The sequence below is a fragment of the Peromyscus eremicus genome, chromosome 22 (assembly GCF_949786415.1).
Source record: "Peromyscus eremicus chromosome 22, PerEre_H2_v1, whole genome shotgun sequence".
Taxonomy (NCBI): Eukaryota; Metazoa; Chordata; class Mammalia; order Rodentia; family Cricetidae; genus Peromyscus; species Peromyscus eremicus.
The window spans coordinates 28,478,478-28,496,352 of NC_081437.1; positions in this window are offsets into that span (position 1 = coordinate 28,478,478).

The window sequence follows — 17,875 nt, forward strand, 5'->3', positions numbered from 1 at the left end:
GCCTGGCATTAAGGTACCTAAAGAGGCAGCCTACTCCCCCACCCAGCCCTCTGGCCAGAGTACAGTCATAGAAGACCAGGGGAATCCTTGAGACACAGATAAGGACTCACCTTCTAGGAAAGGGAAAGCCAGTCAGCTCTTAAATCCACCTACTCCTAATCTCAGAATAGACTGCCATATCAGAACATGCTCTAGATTCCCAAATGTAGAAAAATCATATCCAGCAGGTTTGGCCTGGTTGGTTGGTTGGTTTATCAATGTGTGTCTCCCCTGCTTCAGTTCTTACCAACAGTTCTAACATCTCTGACCTGTAAAATCAGTTAAGAGGGCTTCCCCAGGTAAGGGATCCTCTTGGCAGTACATCCATGTTCCATGGAATCCCTAAGGTTCCCGTCACTTACTTTCCATCTTCTCTCTTTAAAATTAACTTTCACCGGGCGGTGGTGGCGCACGCCTTTAATCCCAGCACGTGGGAGGCAGAGGCAGGCAGATCTCTGTGAGTTCAAGGCCAGCCTGGTCTACAAAGCGAGTTCCAGGAAAGGCACCAAAAGCTACACAGAGAAACCCTGTCTCGAAAAAAAAAAAAAATTAACTTTCATCTCTGACAGCCGTGGGAAAAAAGGCTAGCAGTAGAACGGTGCCCCAGCAAATTGGTGACGGATCTGGGTCACATGGACCATCCAGGACGCTAAACCTACACAAGACCTTCCTTAGCCCGCAAAACATAAACTGTAAAGTTGGGGCAAAATTAGAACTACTGGGGATGTGTTACTTGTGGAGGGCTGCTGGGGACTGGGTCTGGGTGACCCAGGAAGTGACCTTTGGCTCCAGAGTCATGGAACACATGTCTATGTTTCACTAGGCAGTATCCGACAGCCTCACCCTGTTCCTGACTGTAAACTCTATGTTCCAGTCATAAACATGAGGGAGTGGTCTGGGTCAAGACAGGTACCTTCAGCCTCATGGCCCAAGTCTGTCTTGGTCCTCCAGAGGGGATTGATTACATGTGATTTCAGCTCAAGCCTCTTTATGTGGCCTTCAAGGAAGCCCTGTGCTGGGTCCTAAACCCACTCATGCAGTCCAGATCCCACCAAAGGTCCCAAAAGGAGAGTACAAGAAGGGGAGGAAGTGACCATTCTGTCACCACCACATAGAGCTAAATATCTCAGCCCTTCCAGGCTGCAATAAAAAAAATCACTGTAGACCAGATGGTTTATGTAGAGCAGAAATTTGTTCTTCACAGTTCCGGAAGCTGGAGTCCAGTTCAAGGCACCACTGGCTAGGTGCCTGGACCTACTGTCTGGTCATAGATGGAGTCTTCTTACTGGGTCTTTTCATTGTAAAAGGGGTCAGGTGGTCTCTCGGGCCTCTTTATAAAGACAGGAATCCCCTCCCCAACTTCTAGTACATAAATTCAGGGAACACAAAGACTTAGGCCATTATAGAAGCTTCCCAGAGGAAGTGATATTTTATGTAGAATCTTAGAAGTTGACTAGGAGTTTTCTAGAAAAAAAAAAAATGAGGGGCCATTCCAAGATGACAGAGGAGCTGCTATCACAATACAAGAGAGTCAGGCAGGAGCACTGTGTGTGTGTGTGTGTGTGTGTGTGTGTGTGTGATGGTGATGATGATGGTGATGATGGTGATGATGATGGTGATGATGGTGATGATGGTGATGATGATGGTGGTGATAGTGATGATAGTGATGATGATGGTGGTGATGGTGATGATGGTGGTGATGGTGATGATGGTGATGATGGCAGTCAGAGGACCACACACAGGAGTCAGTTCTCTCCTCCCACCACATCGACTCCAGGGTTTGAACTAAACTCAGGTTATCAGGCTTAGAGTGCCTTCACCAACTGAGCCAACTCGGCAGCTGATCGCAGTTTTAAAGGTAAGAATGCTCAAGAAGCCTAGGATTGGTAGAAGTGCTTCAAGACCCCGAAAGGGACGGGAAAAGAATGCTAGGTTTCATATTCCAGGCTCCCCCACAGGAAGACTCCAGAACCAAGATGTTAAGTACATCCCAGGAAAAGCAGAGTAAGCATGCCAGAGTTCATAGTAACTGCCTATGCCTTAGCCAGGCACTGATGTCTCCTTGCCAGTCGGAGGTATCTGAGCCACAGATTTCCTCACCTGGCCAAGCCTGAAAGATGGCTTATAGATAAAGTCACCCCTCTGCCTGGTGGGGGACTTCGAGGACAGTCCATCCAGCGGCTTCTTTGGCTTTGAAGTGAGTGCACTGTGTCATTTGCGTCTATGTGGCAGAGCAGTCGGAGAATCAGAAAAAAAGCACAGGTGTAAAAAGGGATACACCAGCAAGCAGGGGAGGACCAGGTACAGAGTCAGTGGTCACCATAGGCACAGCTCAAGCATTCCTTCTCCCTCTTTGCTTAACTGACTCTTCTGTGACCATAGGAGGAAGAAGGAGGAAGAAGAGAGGGAGGAGGAGGAGGAGGAGGAGGAGGAGGAGGAGGAGGAGGAGGAGGAGGAGGAGGAAGGCTTTGAGAGAGTAGCTGGTGTGGAACCAGGCATGTAATACGCAGGGCATTTTTGTGTAAATTAGACCAAGGTACTGAGGCAGGACAGAAAGATGAACTAATACAAGGGCACAGGAAAAGAAAGGGGTCCCTCACACCAGAGTGTGGTTAAAACCTCTTGCCGGCTGATAAAAATCCAAGTCACCATTAACCTTTGCTTAAGGCCTTTCTCCTTTCCTAACTACAAATACCTGCAATTTTCTAGGAATCTCACCAGAAAAGTGACCTAATGCAGTCAAAGGACACACCCTGAACAACCTTGTGCAACCCTGGTGGCCCCTGGCTTTTCCTGAGCAGATCACAGTCCCATCCGACACACCTCTGGAACCACCCCTATTCTCATTTGTTAGAAAGTCACAGAGAGTTTCTTGGCAACCCATTCGGATGCAAACTGTGAGCCGCCAACGTGGTATGTATGTCTCCCGTTAAGACAGTTTAATGTGACTACCCTTGGCAAGAGCATACCCATACTGGCATGGGTCTTATTCTTTTCCAAGGCTTCTCTGTCTTTCTTTTAACCTCGTGAGCTACACTTCTAGGTTGGAAAGGAGGTCTAGTAGTATTGGGGTTTTCCTTCCCAGGCTGCCAAAGCACTTCATTCCCTGAATGTCTCCTCCATTCATGGAAGAGGTGTGGTGGGCTCTGTGTCTGATGGGAAGAGGTCCTCTGTCTCAATGCTTGTACTCCACCACCCCCCCCCCCCCGACTCGCACTCATGTGTTGAAATCCTTATCCCATGCGAGATAAGGATATTGGAAGGTAGGGCTTCTAAGAAGAGAACATATCATCATGGCACAGCCCATGGTCATGACGGGAACTAGTGTGATTACACACGGGGACAGAGAGAACTTCTAACTCCTGTAGTCGTAGCTGTGACCCAGAGAGCAGGCCCTCACCAGATCAGAATCCAACAGTACCTTGACCAAGGCCTCCAGAACTGTGAGAAAGCAATTCTGGTTGCTCTTAGCCCCCAGTGTATAGTAGTTGGTTGCAGAAGGGATTAAGGCAGGAGCCCTTAGTCCCATACAGCTTCAGCAGATGCTTGGTCAGCCCCAGCTAGCATCTGGCCTTCTTGATCCAAGCTTAAGGCCCCACCAGCAAGCACCATAGTCACATAGGAAACAAAATCCAAGACAGTACGGCTAACTGCCCTGTGACCTCAGCCTTCGACCTAAGGAAAAAGCAGGCTCCTGCTAAGTCATGAGGGTCTTCCTAGGCAACAGCCCACTCTTGCGACCTCAGAATCTCCTGAACTTAACAAGGATTTTTCATGCTAGCAGATACTTATTGGAGGCCTACTTGCTTCCTCTATGATCTTTTTTTTTTTTTGCCATCAATCACTCCTAGACTACTACAGTCTATACCCCAGAGTGCCCTCACATATCATTCACCCACCTTAGCACACCCAAGCCCTTACCTTCCTGCCTGTACCCATAGCAGACATCACTAATGAGCCACTGGACTTCTTTCCTGTTACAACTGGATCAAACCTTGATTAGAATCCTTAGCACCTCGGTGCTCCAGGCAGCTGTAGTAGAGCTACCGAGTCCATACGTAAGATGTGACTTATTTTAGCTAGCCCTGATGTAATGGGTTGCCCCAGTTTAGAGACAAAAAACAAAGAGACCAGCACTAGGAAAGAGATTGTAAGTATATGATCATCAACCACGTACTCTTGACCTTGGGGCCCAGGATGCTACTATCACTGTGATCTTACATCTTCTAAACATAGTTTCCTGTTAAGCAGGGGAGGGGAGAGTTGTGTACTCACAATTAGTTCTACAAGGTCCCTGGCCTGTGTGCATTCCTCCAATGCCTGCTCCCAGAGACTCATTCCAGGCCTGAGTTCAGCAGAACAACTCCCTGAGAACCCCAAGGAAACTGAGAGATCTGCTGGACTGTGATTGTGAGATCAGGGTTACCCTGGGACAGCATGGGCTTCCCCTGCAAACCTGCTCACCCTCCGGTAAGCAGAGTAGGAAAGGGGAAGCGAGCTTCCTCCACGATCAATTTCTGATCTCCGTGCCCTTTGACTCTACAAGGACATGATGGGTAATGTGTTCCCTGCAACCTGCTAGCTGGGATCAGATTTACAGCTTCCTCCACCCGGCTGCCCGTAACTGTGTCCACTGCTCAGAAATGATTTTACGAGACTCCAAAGAAACAGAGGTGACAGGCAGCACGTACCATGGGTACAGAGCCTTGACAATAAACATGTCAGCTTTGTACCATGACAGCTTCTAACTCCTGAGGATTCCAGATTCTGAGTTGTGGTGGTTCCTGTGATGGAGGAGAAGGCACGCTCTCTCTGAGGCTTTCTGTAGCCTGATGATGAGGCCTGGTGATGAGTGGCACCAAGAAAGATTTGCACCTGCCTCGTTAAGGGGCATGGAGTATATGACCAGCTGTAAACTGTTGGAGCCCAGCTGCTGGTTCGTGTGTCAGTAGAGTGCCACATGTTCCACAGCTCACACCTAAAGATCAGAGGACAACCTCAGATGTCAGTCTTCTTCCCCTCCCACCTTGTTGGAAACAGGGCTTTGTTCAACATGTATACACCAGACTAGCTGCCCCATGAGCTCCTAGGAATTCTCATGTCTCCACCTCCCATCTCTTTATAAGAGCACTAAGATTATACATGCTAACTATTGCAACCAGCTTTTATGTGGATGCTGGGGGGTCTGAGCTCAAGACCTCATGCTTGCTTGACAAGCATCTGGTCTCCATGAGAAGTCACAAAACAACCACTCCGGCTTCTCTCCATGGAGAGGTCAGATACTTCAACTGCATAGCATACCTGTGGTGGTTTGAATAGGAATGGACCCCATAGGCTCATCTATTTAAATACTTGGTCATTAGGGAGTGGTGCTACTTGAGAAGGATTAGGAGGTGTGGTCTTGTTGGAGTAGGTGTGGTCTTGTTGGAGTGGGTGTGGCCTTGTTGGAGGAGGTGTGGCCTTGGAGGAGGTGTGGTCTTGTTGGAGGAGGTATGGTCTTATTGGAGGAGGTGTGTCACTGCAGGTGGGCTTTGGGGTTTCAGAAGCTCAAGTGAGGCTCAGTGTCTCTCTCTTCCTGCTACTTCAGATCTGGATGTAGAACTCTCAGCTCCTTCTCCAGCACCAAGCCTACTTGCTACCATGCTTCCTGACATGGTGACAATGGACTAAACCTCTGAAACTGTAAGCCAGCCCCAAATAAATGCTTTCCTTTATATGAGTTGCTGTGGTTATGGTGTCTCTTCACAGCAACAGAACATTAGCTAAGACAATACCTGATCCCTGAACATTGGTAACGGGTGTCTTTACAAAGAGTGTCGTTGAGGTCAAAGGGCTCCTAGGCAAGCCCTCTTAGGAGGGATGACCTTTGCTTTCACCCTGAGTCCTGTTGGTCAGCTAGCTTCTTGGGTTTATGCTGGTCAGCCAGAGAGGAGACTGGACTGTGAGTTCTCATGCTGGGCTGCAGTACCCTGCCGAGATGGAACTGGAACCCTCAGCCCTGGCAGTTCCTAGCAGAAAAGCGGCTTTGGAATCACTCAGTAGATACTTTGCTGTGTAAGAACTAAGCGCATGGGGCTGGAGAGATGGCTCAGTGGTTAACAGTGTTATTGCTCTTGCAAAGGACCTGATTTGGGTTCCCAGCACCCACTTGGCTTACAGCCATTTGTAACTCTAGTTCCAGGGAATCCTATGCCTCTGTTCTCTGAAGGTACCAGAACTCACAGGCACATACACTGTGTCTGTCCGTCTGTCTCTCTCTCACACACATAAATAAAACAAATCATTAAAAAAACATAACAAAACAAAATAGAAGAAGAGCATTTGGGGACAATATTGTAAAAGAGGGAGGTAGACAGAATCTAAGACCTGGAAGGATGGGGCCCAGCACTGAGGAATGCTGTCTTCTGCACATGGCATGGCCAATATGTTCATGAATTCGCAGCAGCTATGGTTACCCATGCAAGACCTGCATAAGAGCAAGCCAATCAGGACCCCATCATGGACAATACAGACTTGTGAAGCTCTCTCCCTAGCTGAGGGGCTGTTGGCAATTGATGGCTGCTGGAGACTGAGAGTCTTTTTTTCTTTGGGCTATGTTTCTGCTGGTGAGTCTACGCATGTATATGATTTTTTAAAAATGGCCTTTTTTAATGTCTTCTTTCTTTCTCTCTCTCTGTGTATGTATTTTGTTGCTGTTGTTGTTGATTAGTTTGTTTCAGATAAGGTCTTACTATGTAGCCCAGGCTGGCCTGGAAATTATTGTATGGACCAGGCTGGCCTCAGACTCACCGAGAATCTTCCTGCCTCTGCCTCCCTCCTAAGTGCTGGGACTAAAGGAGTGCCCCATTATGCCCAGCAACCTTTATGTTTTGATAGTAATATATAATCGATATAGAAAAAAAATTGAAAGTATAGAAAATATGGTAACTTTTTTATAATGTAAGTTGTTTTGTTTTGTTTTGTTTTGTTTTGTTTTTTTCGGTTTTTCGAGACAGGGTTTCTCTGTGTAGCTTTGCGCCTTTCCTGGAACTCACTTGGTAGCCCAGGCTGGCCTCGAACTCACAGAGATCCGCCTGGCCTGGCTCTGCCTCCCGAGTGCTGGGATCAAAGGCGTGCGCCACCACCGCCCGGCTATAATGTAAGTTTTAACCCAAACAAATATTACTGATTACATTTTAGGGGCTGGAGAGATGGTTTAGTGGCTAAGAGAACTTACTGCTCTCATAGAGGGCCCAGTTTCGGTTCCTAGCACTCACATGGCAGCTCACAACAATCTCCACTTCCAGAGGATGCAGCACCCTCTTCTGGACTCCTTAGGCACCAGACACATGATGCGCATATATACATACAGGCAAAACATTCATACACGTAAGGTAAAAATAAGTAAATCTTCTTAAAACTGTATTTTAGCCTTTAAAAAAAAAATCTTGGGGAGATCTGTTCACTTGCTTTGGTAGCCAGCATGGGGTACCCTAATGTTCGTAGTCTGGCCACCCATTACTGTCATAAAGAGCACCTACCTTCCATACCTATTCTGAGGTATCCCACGACTTGGGGCATTGGATCAGGAAACATATCCTGAGAGGTCTATACATGCCAGCAGGGCTAAGTGACAGTTCTCAGGGCAGAGTAGCCTGTCCCCCTGCCAAGGCATTAGGCTCACTGGCCAGATTCTCCACAGCCCTTGGTCGCTATTGGTAGACCTATTCCCAACACAGTGGTGCTAATACTGTCTGGACTGACTACTGGTCCACCAAGAGACCGCCACTGTCCTGAAAGACCCAGGGCACTGGGCTTCATGCCCTCAGCCTTCCCTTAGGCTGTTCTGCACCTCCAGTCTCTAATCTAACCTCAGAAACACTGAAGAATCTGCAGACCTCCCAGTAGCTGCAGAACAGTAGGGGGTGGGGGGATGGGGGGGTGCGGTAGCACCTACCATGGATGGTGTAGGATGTGGCATCAGAGAGAAAAGTACCATAGCTTGCTTTCCTGGTATAGATATACATGGTTGATGGAGCCAAATCTCTTCTTTTCTTTTTTCTTTCTTTCTCTTTTTTAATCTTTCTTTTCATTTCTTTTTGTTGTCGTTGCATGAACATTCCTCAAAAATAACATTTGAAATGGCATGTAATCCCTGCAGGTGTACCATAATACATGTAATTACATATTTTAAAACATCTGGGTTTCTACTTTTTTTGGTATTCAACATCCTCTTTATTGATCATATCTGTCTATAAATTTTTGTCTGAAAGTCTTATTTCCTCAGAGAAAATTCCAAGGTTTTTTTTAGTGAAATTTCCTGGATGCATTTGTCAGATGATTCCCACAAGGCTGCCCCTGGCTTGTATGCCTCTCTTTGAGGAGACGCTTGTCTGTCCCAGCTTAGGGTAATACCAGTGGAAAAAAATCTTACTATCTGAAAGGCAGATAATGGTATTTCAGAACTGTAATTTGTGTGACAAGCAACAACAATAAAAGTGTAATTATTAAGTCACCCTTTTTTTTAAAAAAGTATCCTCTTTCCTCACCATTTCTCCAGGCCTGGGGCTGTAGTTTCTGTGTGAGTCCTTGCCTCACACGCTTAAGGCCATATATTCGGTCACTGGTCCTGTGGGGTGAGGGGGTCTGGGGGATGTGGATGACATACCTTACTTGTTCGTCTAACCTGGTCTTTGGTATATAGGTATGAGTTCATGTGTGTACATGTAAGTGTGGAGGCCAGAGGTCAATTTTCCTTGTCATTTCTCTGGAGCCAATCACCTTGCTTTTTAAGGCAGGGTCTCTCATTGATGGGGGCCTCGCTAAGCAGGCAAGGCTGGCCCCCAGTGATGTGCCTGACTCTACCTTCCCAGTGTGGGTGCTGGAGACTAAACTCAGGTCCTCATGCTTGCAAAAGATGTCCACCACTGACTAATCATCCATCTTTCTAGCCCCTCTAGCCAGGGTTTGATGGAATTATTGAAAAATCATTTTCCAAGCTATGCATTACCATTTTGATATTTGTTCATATTTATACTTTTACATTTATTTACCGTGTGTGTGTGTGTGTGTGTGTGTGTGTGTGTGTGTGTGTGTACATGTGCATGCCGTGGCACACATGTGGAGGTCAGCGGACAACTTGCAGGAGTCAGTTCTCTCCTTCTATGATGTGGGCTTCCAAAGAACAAACTGTCAAGCATGGCAGCATGTGTGGGTTTTGTTTGTTTGTTTGTTTTATTTTGTTTTGGTTTGGTTTGGTTTGGTTTTCCGAGACAGGGTTTCTCTGTGTAGCTTTGTGCCTTTCCTGGATCTCGCTCTGTAGACCAGGCTAGCCTCGAACTCACAAAGATCCACCTGCCTCTGCCTCCCAGTGCTGGGATTAAAGGCGTGCGCCACCACCGCTCAGCTGGCAGCATTTGTTTTTACCCTCTGAGGCATCTTAATAGCCCCATATATTTGTGTTTTACTAACGTGTTATCTTCATTTTGCCTTCTATCGTTTTTTGGTGTGCCAGAGATCTACCTTTTTATGCCAAAGCTATTGGCCTCTTCCTTTTCGGCCATGGCTGTGACTTAGAAAGTCCTTACTGGGAAATGGATCTTTAAGTGGGTCAGAGGTTGCCTTTCCCTCTTCATCTCTCTATTTTTGGTAACTTTTGAGACAACATCCGTTCCCTAAATCTGTTTTCTTGGGAACATCTGGCATGGGATTCCTGTAGCCTCCTCCCCAGAGGCCGGAGTGTTGAGGTAGGAGGGGTGGGGGTGGGGTGGGTCCAGCACAGCGGGCGGGGGTGGGGGTGGGGGGGCTGGGATTCAGAAACTGCTCTTTCCACAGCTGCTTGGAGATGTCTATGCCTTCTTCTAAAAGATGTCTGACCTTTCCTAACCAAGAAATGCAGACACTACCCGAGTGAGTCTCTTTACCATGAAGAATGCATGTTGCAAAGGCCAGCTCAAAAGGTAGAGGCCCCTGCTCCCTGGCAGGAGGAGAAGCCTAGGTAGGGTTCATCCATGATGTACAGGAAGCCATTTGTATCTCTACTGTGGTGCCAGAAGAGCCTCGCCCCTTGGGACCAAAACAGGACGCCAGAGCCAAGCTCCGCAGTGCATCACTCTGTCTATCACGACAGAGTTCACTCCTCTCAAAGCTGAGATCTCTGAATGCCGGCCTCCGCCCTGCCGCCTCCCGGGAGTTTCCTAACGCCCAGCTTGCAGGGTTGGAGTGGAGAACAGGCGATGGGACCTTGTGCAAGACGTGCCACCTGGTAGGCACAGTGACGCTTCCTGTGCCAGGCTGCCGCTGTGCAAAGCGGCGCCTTTGCCCACGCTGCCCCTCCGGGAACGGAGAAGAAGTGAGCGCCAAGGGGCGGGGCCTGGAAGAGAGCTCACGACAGGACCGTATCTTACCAGCATTTGGAGATGCCCGCTCTGGGTCCTTCAAAGGGTCAAGTGGAGAATCTTAGGAAGTTTGCTTGGCTGACGAGCGAAAGAGGACTGAGGTCGAGAGCCAAGTTCCTGACCATTTCCAGATGTGCCCCTTGTTGACTGTGTGATCTTGGGCAAGTCACGTCACATAGCCCCAGTGTCTTCACGGTGAAATGGAGATATTTTCCATGTCCCTCTTTGTCAGGTACGGTGGGGCTCGAATACAAGATAATTTAAGACTGCCCATAAAACAGAGACAGGATGCCGTGTGGTGGTGGCGCACGCCTTTAATCCCAGCACTCGGGAGGCAGAGACAGGTCCATCTCTGTGAGTTTGAAGCCAGCCTGGTCCAGGGGGAACAGAGGCAGGTGTAGCATTACCTTCCAGCTGGAACCCTGTGAAAATCATCTATGAACTGAAGTTCCCAGAATAAAGCCATGCCTATGTAAAAGGCCGAACGACTACTGGCTGATTGACTCGCATTTCCTGATTGTGCAGAATTGGAATGTTAGCGATTCGGAGTTATCTCGGACTACCTGTAAGTCCTTCTGGTAGCCATTCATTGCCTGCTGCTGGTCTGATCCCACTTCCCTTCAACTATCAGATAAAACCTCTGGAATGTGTTAATTTAACAGATCCCTGCCTTCCACCAGGCTGAAAGCTAAGAATGTCACCAGATGACATCTGACACCAGGAATGAGATCTCCCCACTTGCTGTGACCGACCTGTCTGCAGTTCTCCTAACCGTATTTGGAAAAATGCTTTCTTTTATGACTATTGTCGTTCTGTGATTATATATACTCATGTAACTGATTCTGCTGGGGGAACATGCTATTCAGGGGAACCTGAACCCACATTCCTGGGCCATCGTTACTCATGTTTGACTGAAAATAATCTCATGCCCTCAGGGTGAGAGCTGTCTTTTTCTCCACACACCTTAGTGGCCCAGAATTGTTCCAGCAAGCCGGAGCATGTGGCCACTCTGTGAAAGGCCCAGCACAAGTTCTCAGCGATGACGGCCAGGAGGTGTTTCCCCGGCATCAGTGGCCAACGCTGGACACAGCTTAAAAACCATGGACTCATCCACAGACTCCTAGATGGGACAAGGGCAAAGGGCTCAGACTTAACAGCAATGTTCTGAGGAGAGCAGGAGCTGCCAGGGCCTCTCCAAACCATGACCTCTGGTAGCCTATACAAGGAAGGAGTGAGGGAAAAGCTCCCTTTGCCGTAGGAAAGGCCCTGCTTGGCCTGGCTCCTCTTCATCTTCTTCCGGTGAGAGCCAGCTCTAAAGAAAGCAGAAACTCTGTGGCAGCTTGGGGCTGAGGCTCCCACAGACAGGTCTTGTGACAATATCCTAGTGGTTTTCAACCTTTCTAATGCTGCTGCGACCCTTTAATACAGTTCCTCATGTTGTGGTTTCACCCTCCCCAACCACATTTTCGTTGCTACTTTATAACTGCAATTTTGTTACTGTTATGAATCACAATGTAAATATCAGATATGCAGGAGATCTGATGTGGGACCCGTGTGAAAGGGGCATTCGAGCACCCTCTCGGGGGGACCCACAGGTTGAGAACCACTGCCCTAGTGTCTCCAGAGTCAGCCAGGGCTTCTCCTCCTTAAAAGGAGCCCCCAGCCTTTGGCCTTGGGGATAGCCTGATGCAGAGTAAGCAGAAGTCCTCGCTTTCCCTGAAGCCCAGTGGCCCAAATACATTCCAGAAGCGGGAGCCCCAGCCAAGCATGACTCAGGCCTCAGGAATGTGTAATCATCGGATTCCCCTTCCCAGGGGTGAATTCCTCACCCAAAGGTGAGCTCACAGCTGGCCTGAGCAAGAAGCCAGAGCCTCACCCCCCCCCCTCCCCCACCCCCCACCCCACCCCCCCCTCCCCCACCCCCCGGGTGCTTCTCTAAGCAACAATGACTGGCCTTGGCCAGGCTCCTGGGAGGACAGCCTTGTGCCATTCCTGTTTCCTGGCTCTGCTCCTTCCCCCCCACACACACCCCTAGAGTCTGTGATGAGTGGGTGGGTAGGCTGGGGAAGGGAGGCAGAGATGAGGGAGTTCTAAGATCAGGTTCAGCGCTCCGGGAGAGCGGAGCGGGCAAGCTGAGTCAGCAAGGGCAGAAGCTGAGAGCTAATTTGTTGTAGGGATGGTTGGTTAATCAAGGCCTTCCCTGGCCAGTCCATGAGCACAGACAGAGAAGGGGGGGCCCTCGATCCAGAAGTGGGAGCAGTCTCTCTCCTGTAAGCTTGCCTGAGCCAGCCCGTCCTGGCCTTCTGAGGCCCCTGACAAAGCTTCCAGAATGATGACGGCCTGCCTCCATGGTGTTAGGTAGCTAGACTGGCTTTTAGCAGGCAGGAAGGCCATTAAGGACAGACCCCTCTCTTGTGATAAGATCTGGACCCCACCTCTCATTTCCACAACAATACTCTCATTTGCAGAAAAGGAAGCATCTTAACTCCTTAAGATTGAAAACATCATGTGAAGACCAGCTTGGTAGCACACGCTTTTAGTCCTAGGACTTGGGGGCAAAGGCAGGCTGACCTCTGAGAGTTTGCAGCCAGCCTATTTACATACCGAGTTCTAGGACAGCCAGGCTTACACAGAGAGACCCTGCTTTGACAATTAATTAATTAATAATACATAAATAAATAAAATACCATATGAGAAGGTGGAAGTATCAGGGCTTTGTTGAACAGAATCTGAGTTCCTCCTCTGGCCCCACGTTGGAGACATGCCATTCAATTCTGCTCCAAAGATTACAATATTACCCATTACTATGCCCTCTCTGCAGAGTTAATCTAACTAGGCCTGTCAATCAGCTGGCCAAGAGACCCCCACCCCCACCCCCATGACATGCTGAGATGGGAAGAATAATTATCTCCTTAATGAGATAATGTACTTATTTACTCCAGGAGCCCCTCCCTCCGGGTAATTACAGAACCTCCCTGTCAAGCTTTCCCACTCTCCTGAGTTCTAACTCAGAAGCGCTTTTTCTTTCCCACGTTCTGTCTCTTCTTTGCAAATCCCAACCGTGCTTGCCCTGACACTCCTCGATCTCTCTTATTCTCAGAAGACACCCTCTTCTCCTGTCCACATAGCTGCTTCCAGTCACCAGCTGCCTCCGCTGCTGATCCTAACTCAAAAGTCCTGACCTTCTCTCTTTCCTTTCTCCATCTCCCAGAGGTTTGCCTACAGTGTGGTTTTCCAAACTCAGATAAAATGACCCTGAAGTTTGTTTCCGAGTCCATATTAAAATTGTTTTATCAACAAGGCTAAAAACCTGCACAAGAGAACCCCGATTCCCAGGTAACTCGTGGCTTCCTCGGCTCTTTGATCCAGACACAAAGTATCTGGATACTGCATCATGGGACACCCCGAGAACCCCCTCCGGTAACAAAAAGGGCCAGCCACGGTAAGGCTGTAACTCCCATGGCCCACACTAAGCCATGCATTTTCTGGGGAACACAGCTTTGTCCTTTTTTGATTGCACGAAGAAATTTAATAGCAAATCTCTTACAATCGAGAAAGAAATCCCCCTCGCCCATCTGATAGCTCAGGGAGCAGCCATATGACTGGAGGATTGAAACATCCTTCCTGGGGCCTGAGTCTGAGGCAGGCATTGAATCTGAGGAGAATCAGAAACTCCAAGGAACAGACAGGAATGGAAATGTTCGGCCCACACAGGGACCAACCTTGCTTGACTTGGGGGACTGGCCAGACTGGACAAGCCATCTCATTCACTATCAACATGTACAGGGCCGTATGTGGCCGTGGCTGGCCAGGTCCCAACAGTGACCTCTGGGTGTCCTCAGATCTGCCAAGGAGACTATGTCCCTCAGAGCGTGAGTGGTTGAGCGCTAACAGTCCTGAGGCTTGGGGACTGTGATAGATGCTAGCCTGGGTCCAGCCCCGGTGTCTGAACACACTTCCTGTATCTGAGGGCTCTTAGGACAGGAAGGCCCACCTCCTCTGTGATAGACAGTGTGGGAGTCGGGACTCCTCTACTCCCACCCCCGTAGCCAACACACGCTTGCTCTTAATTCCCTGCCAGGCTCAGGCAGGAATGGAGGCCGGGAATGACTGAGGATCTTGGTTGTGAGTGCAACATCTGGCTTGAGATCACGTCTGTCCGTGACCGTCTTCCCACGAAACCCTCACGAAGAGAGGGTGATGCTATGGAGAGAAGACAAAGGGCTGATGTGGAGGCTGAAGTGCTCCTTTGCGGTCATCTCTGCTGGAAGAAAGGAAATTGAGGGGCCCTTACAGGCAGCCATCCCCAGGGCCAGCTCTCTCTGCCTCTCCCTAATGGACCAGTCATCCCTGCACTCCTGTGCTCTAGCCCCTGTGTCCCTTGGTGGCCTAGCATGTAACTGCATCTCCACCCAAGATCCCAGAGGAGGATATCTCTTGAGGACATGCTTTCCTTAGTCGAATGAGGCCTTCAAGAGCAGCTGACCCCTCCTGAATAGGGAGCTGCTCCGTGAGGACATGATGGAGTAGAAGCCATCTTGGAAAGGAGCTACAGAAAGAAGCTGGGACCCCAAGGCAGCTTCCAGCTGACACCCCCCACCCCACCCCCACCCCCCCCCCCCCCGCCAAACTCGCCCCCTTCCCATCACATCACTGCAGGAAAATTCATAAGTGTGGATGGACATAGGTTCTTCCCCACGTGAGCCTCCAGACCAGAACACAGCCCAACAAATAGCTTCACGGGTTAGTGAGCAAAAGGATCCAGATAAGTTGTGCCCACGCTCCTGGCCCTCAGGAAGAACCGTGAGAAAACAAAGAGGTGTTGTCCTGAGCTGCTACATTCGTGGTAATTTGTGATCCAATATAACACTAGTACAGGCAGCGGGGTGGAAGGCTTCCCAAGGTCAGACTGGAGCTTTAGACCACTCGTCTTCTCCAGGGCTTGGGCCTTGGCCCAATGCTCGCCTCACAGTAGAGTCAGCAGTTGGACAGTGGGTGGGCTCTGGTGTCCGGTGTCTGGTGCCTTCCCTGGGGCTGGATTCCAGACTGGCTGATGAGAACCTGAAAGACAGAAAGAGTGTGGACAGAAAGTTGTGGACAGAAGGACTCACCAGACTTTTGCTGGCATCTATATGGGACACTTATCTACGACTCTGGCCTCAGTAGAGGCATCCATAGCCATTCATAACACCTGCACGTCTGAATTTACATATTGACTTTTCATGAAAAGTGCCAGCTTGCCCATCACCTGTCAACCAGCACCAACCCCCAATAATTCCTCCCCCGCAATAACTTTGCATGTATTATTATCTTAGAGAACCGGTTTTGTTGTTGTTCTGGGTTGGTTTGGTTTTGTTGTTGTTGTTTTAAAAAAAATCACTATATCCCATAGCCCCCTCTGGTCTCAATTTGTGTTTCTCCAATAATCAGGTAACTTGGCCACCTGTTTGTGAACTTGTTAGTCACTTGTGTTTCCCTTTAATTTTTTTTTTTTCTGAATCCCTCTTTGTGTGTGTAGTACACATGTTGGGGGGGGGGGGAGAGGAAGACACATAGTGTCCTATTCTGTCCCTGTCCACTTTAGTCCCTTGAGACAGAGTCTCTCACTGAAATGGGAGATGGGTTTGTAGCCAGCAAGCCCCTACAATTCTCTGTTTCCTACCCTCGCCCCCTAAGCACTGGGGTCACAGAGGCACACAGGGCCATGCCTAGCATTCTGTTGTTGTTTTGCTTTGTTTTTTCGAGACAGGGTTTCTCTGTGTAGCTTTGGCGCCTGTCCTGGATCTCGCTCTATAGACTAGGCTGGCCTGGAACTCAGAGATCCCCCTGGCTCTGCCTCCTGAGTGCTGGGATTAAAGGCATGTGCCACCATTGCCCAGCCCCATCTCTCCATTAACTCATTAAAATCAGTAGTTTCTTCTTCCTCCTACCCCACAAGCTGGGGGGCAGCCCCTCAGTCACCCTGCCTAATGCCGACATCTGTGCCCAGCTGCATCCATTGGGCTCCATGCTTTCCACACGAGGCTCTGTCCCCTTGGTGCTGTGTCCTCCAGGGTAGGCCCAATTCTGGGGGTACACAGTGTAGGTGACTTCAGAATGTTACAGTTCTGGATAACTGATCTGTGCATTACCATAGTGGTGGGTCAGCGGCTTCCTCTACTGGCCTGAGGTTTATTCCTGGTGTTTGGTTTGTTTGTTTGTTGTTGTTCTTAAGCCTGGAGGTTGGGAAGTGGGGTGAGAAGGCTAGGTAGGGAGTCATCATGGCTACACAGCCTGAGCTAGTCACTGTCCCTGCCTGCTGGCTCAGATCGATCGTCCTCATAATAGCTTTGTCTTTGGAAATTATCTCCACCGGAAAGATGAAGACACTAGAATCAATGAGTTTTAGAGATGTGGGGCCGTGCGTGTGCGTGTGCGTGTGCGTGTGTATAAGTGCACACACCCGGGTGTACCTGTGCACCTGTGAAGTTCAGAGATTAACATGGAATGTTTTCCTCTATTGCTCTCTACCTTATATTTTGACACAAGGTCCGGGAGCTCACCATTTTGGCTGGACTGGCTAGCCAGGGACAGCCTCCAGGAACCTCCAGTTTTCCCACCCCCTCCCAGTGTTGGGATTACTGAGGCAGGCCACCTCGCTTAGTTTTCGATTGCTTGCTGGGGATGTGAACTCAGGCTCTCACACTTGCTCAGCAAACCCCTTACCCCTGGAGGAGCTCTCTTCCCAGCCCCTGAGTCTTGGAATCTTAAACTGTGGCTAAGAGCCAAGCTCCTGCCTCTCAGGCCAGGCCTTGATTTGCTATTTGGGGAGGGGTGCATTCCCGGGGGAGTGACAGAATATTGATTCTCCTCCCCGGGGGGGGGGGGGGGGGGGGGGGCCCAGGCAGCCTAGAGGACTCTCACTGATTGAGGACTAAGGAGAAAACACAAATGATCCCATTGAGCTTTGCTGTTTCATGGGGTCTTCCGGAGCAAACAATAGGCTCTGTGTCTGTGTCTTCTGAGGCCCGGAAGCCCCCAGTGCTTGGCTTACCGATGAGTCATGCAGGCTATCTCCTGGCTCAGCTTTGTTATGCCCACGGATCTTTTAGCGCAGCCTGAAACAGCGGATGACCTCATCCTGCAGGGGCTGGGGAAGCCCTGTCTCTTCAGCCCCAGGGAAACTCTCCTCCAACAATCAGCTCAGACGCTGATCCTGGCCTTGAGAGAGTTCCTGGAGGTGGTGGGTGGACACCGGGCAGCTTCAGGAGCTTCAGCTGGTGGTGTCCCGGGAGGAAAAGACTTGTGCTTATAAGGACTAGGGAAAGCCCCCTTTGTTCTCTGTGGACACAGCCTGTATCTGGTGGCCACCCGGCTTCAGCTGTATCCTGTGGAGTTTCCTGCACTTAAGTGAAGCTACCGCACCCCCACTACCACTACCACTGCCACCCAAGTGCAATTAGGAATGTCCCTGTGAGTGG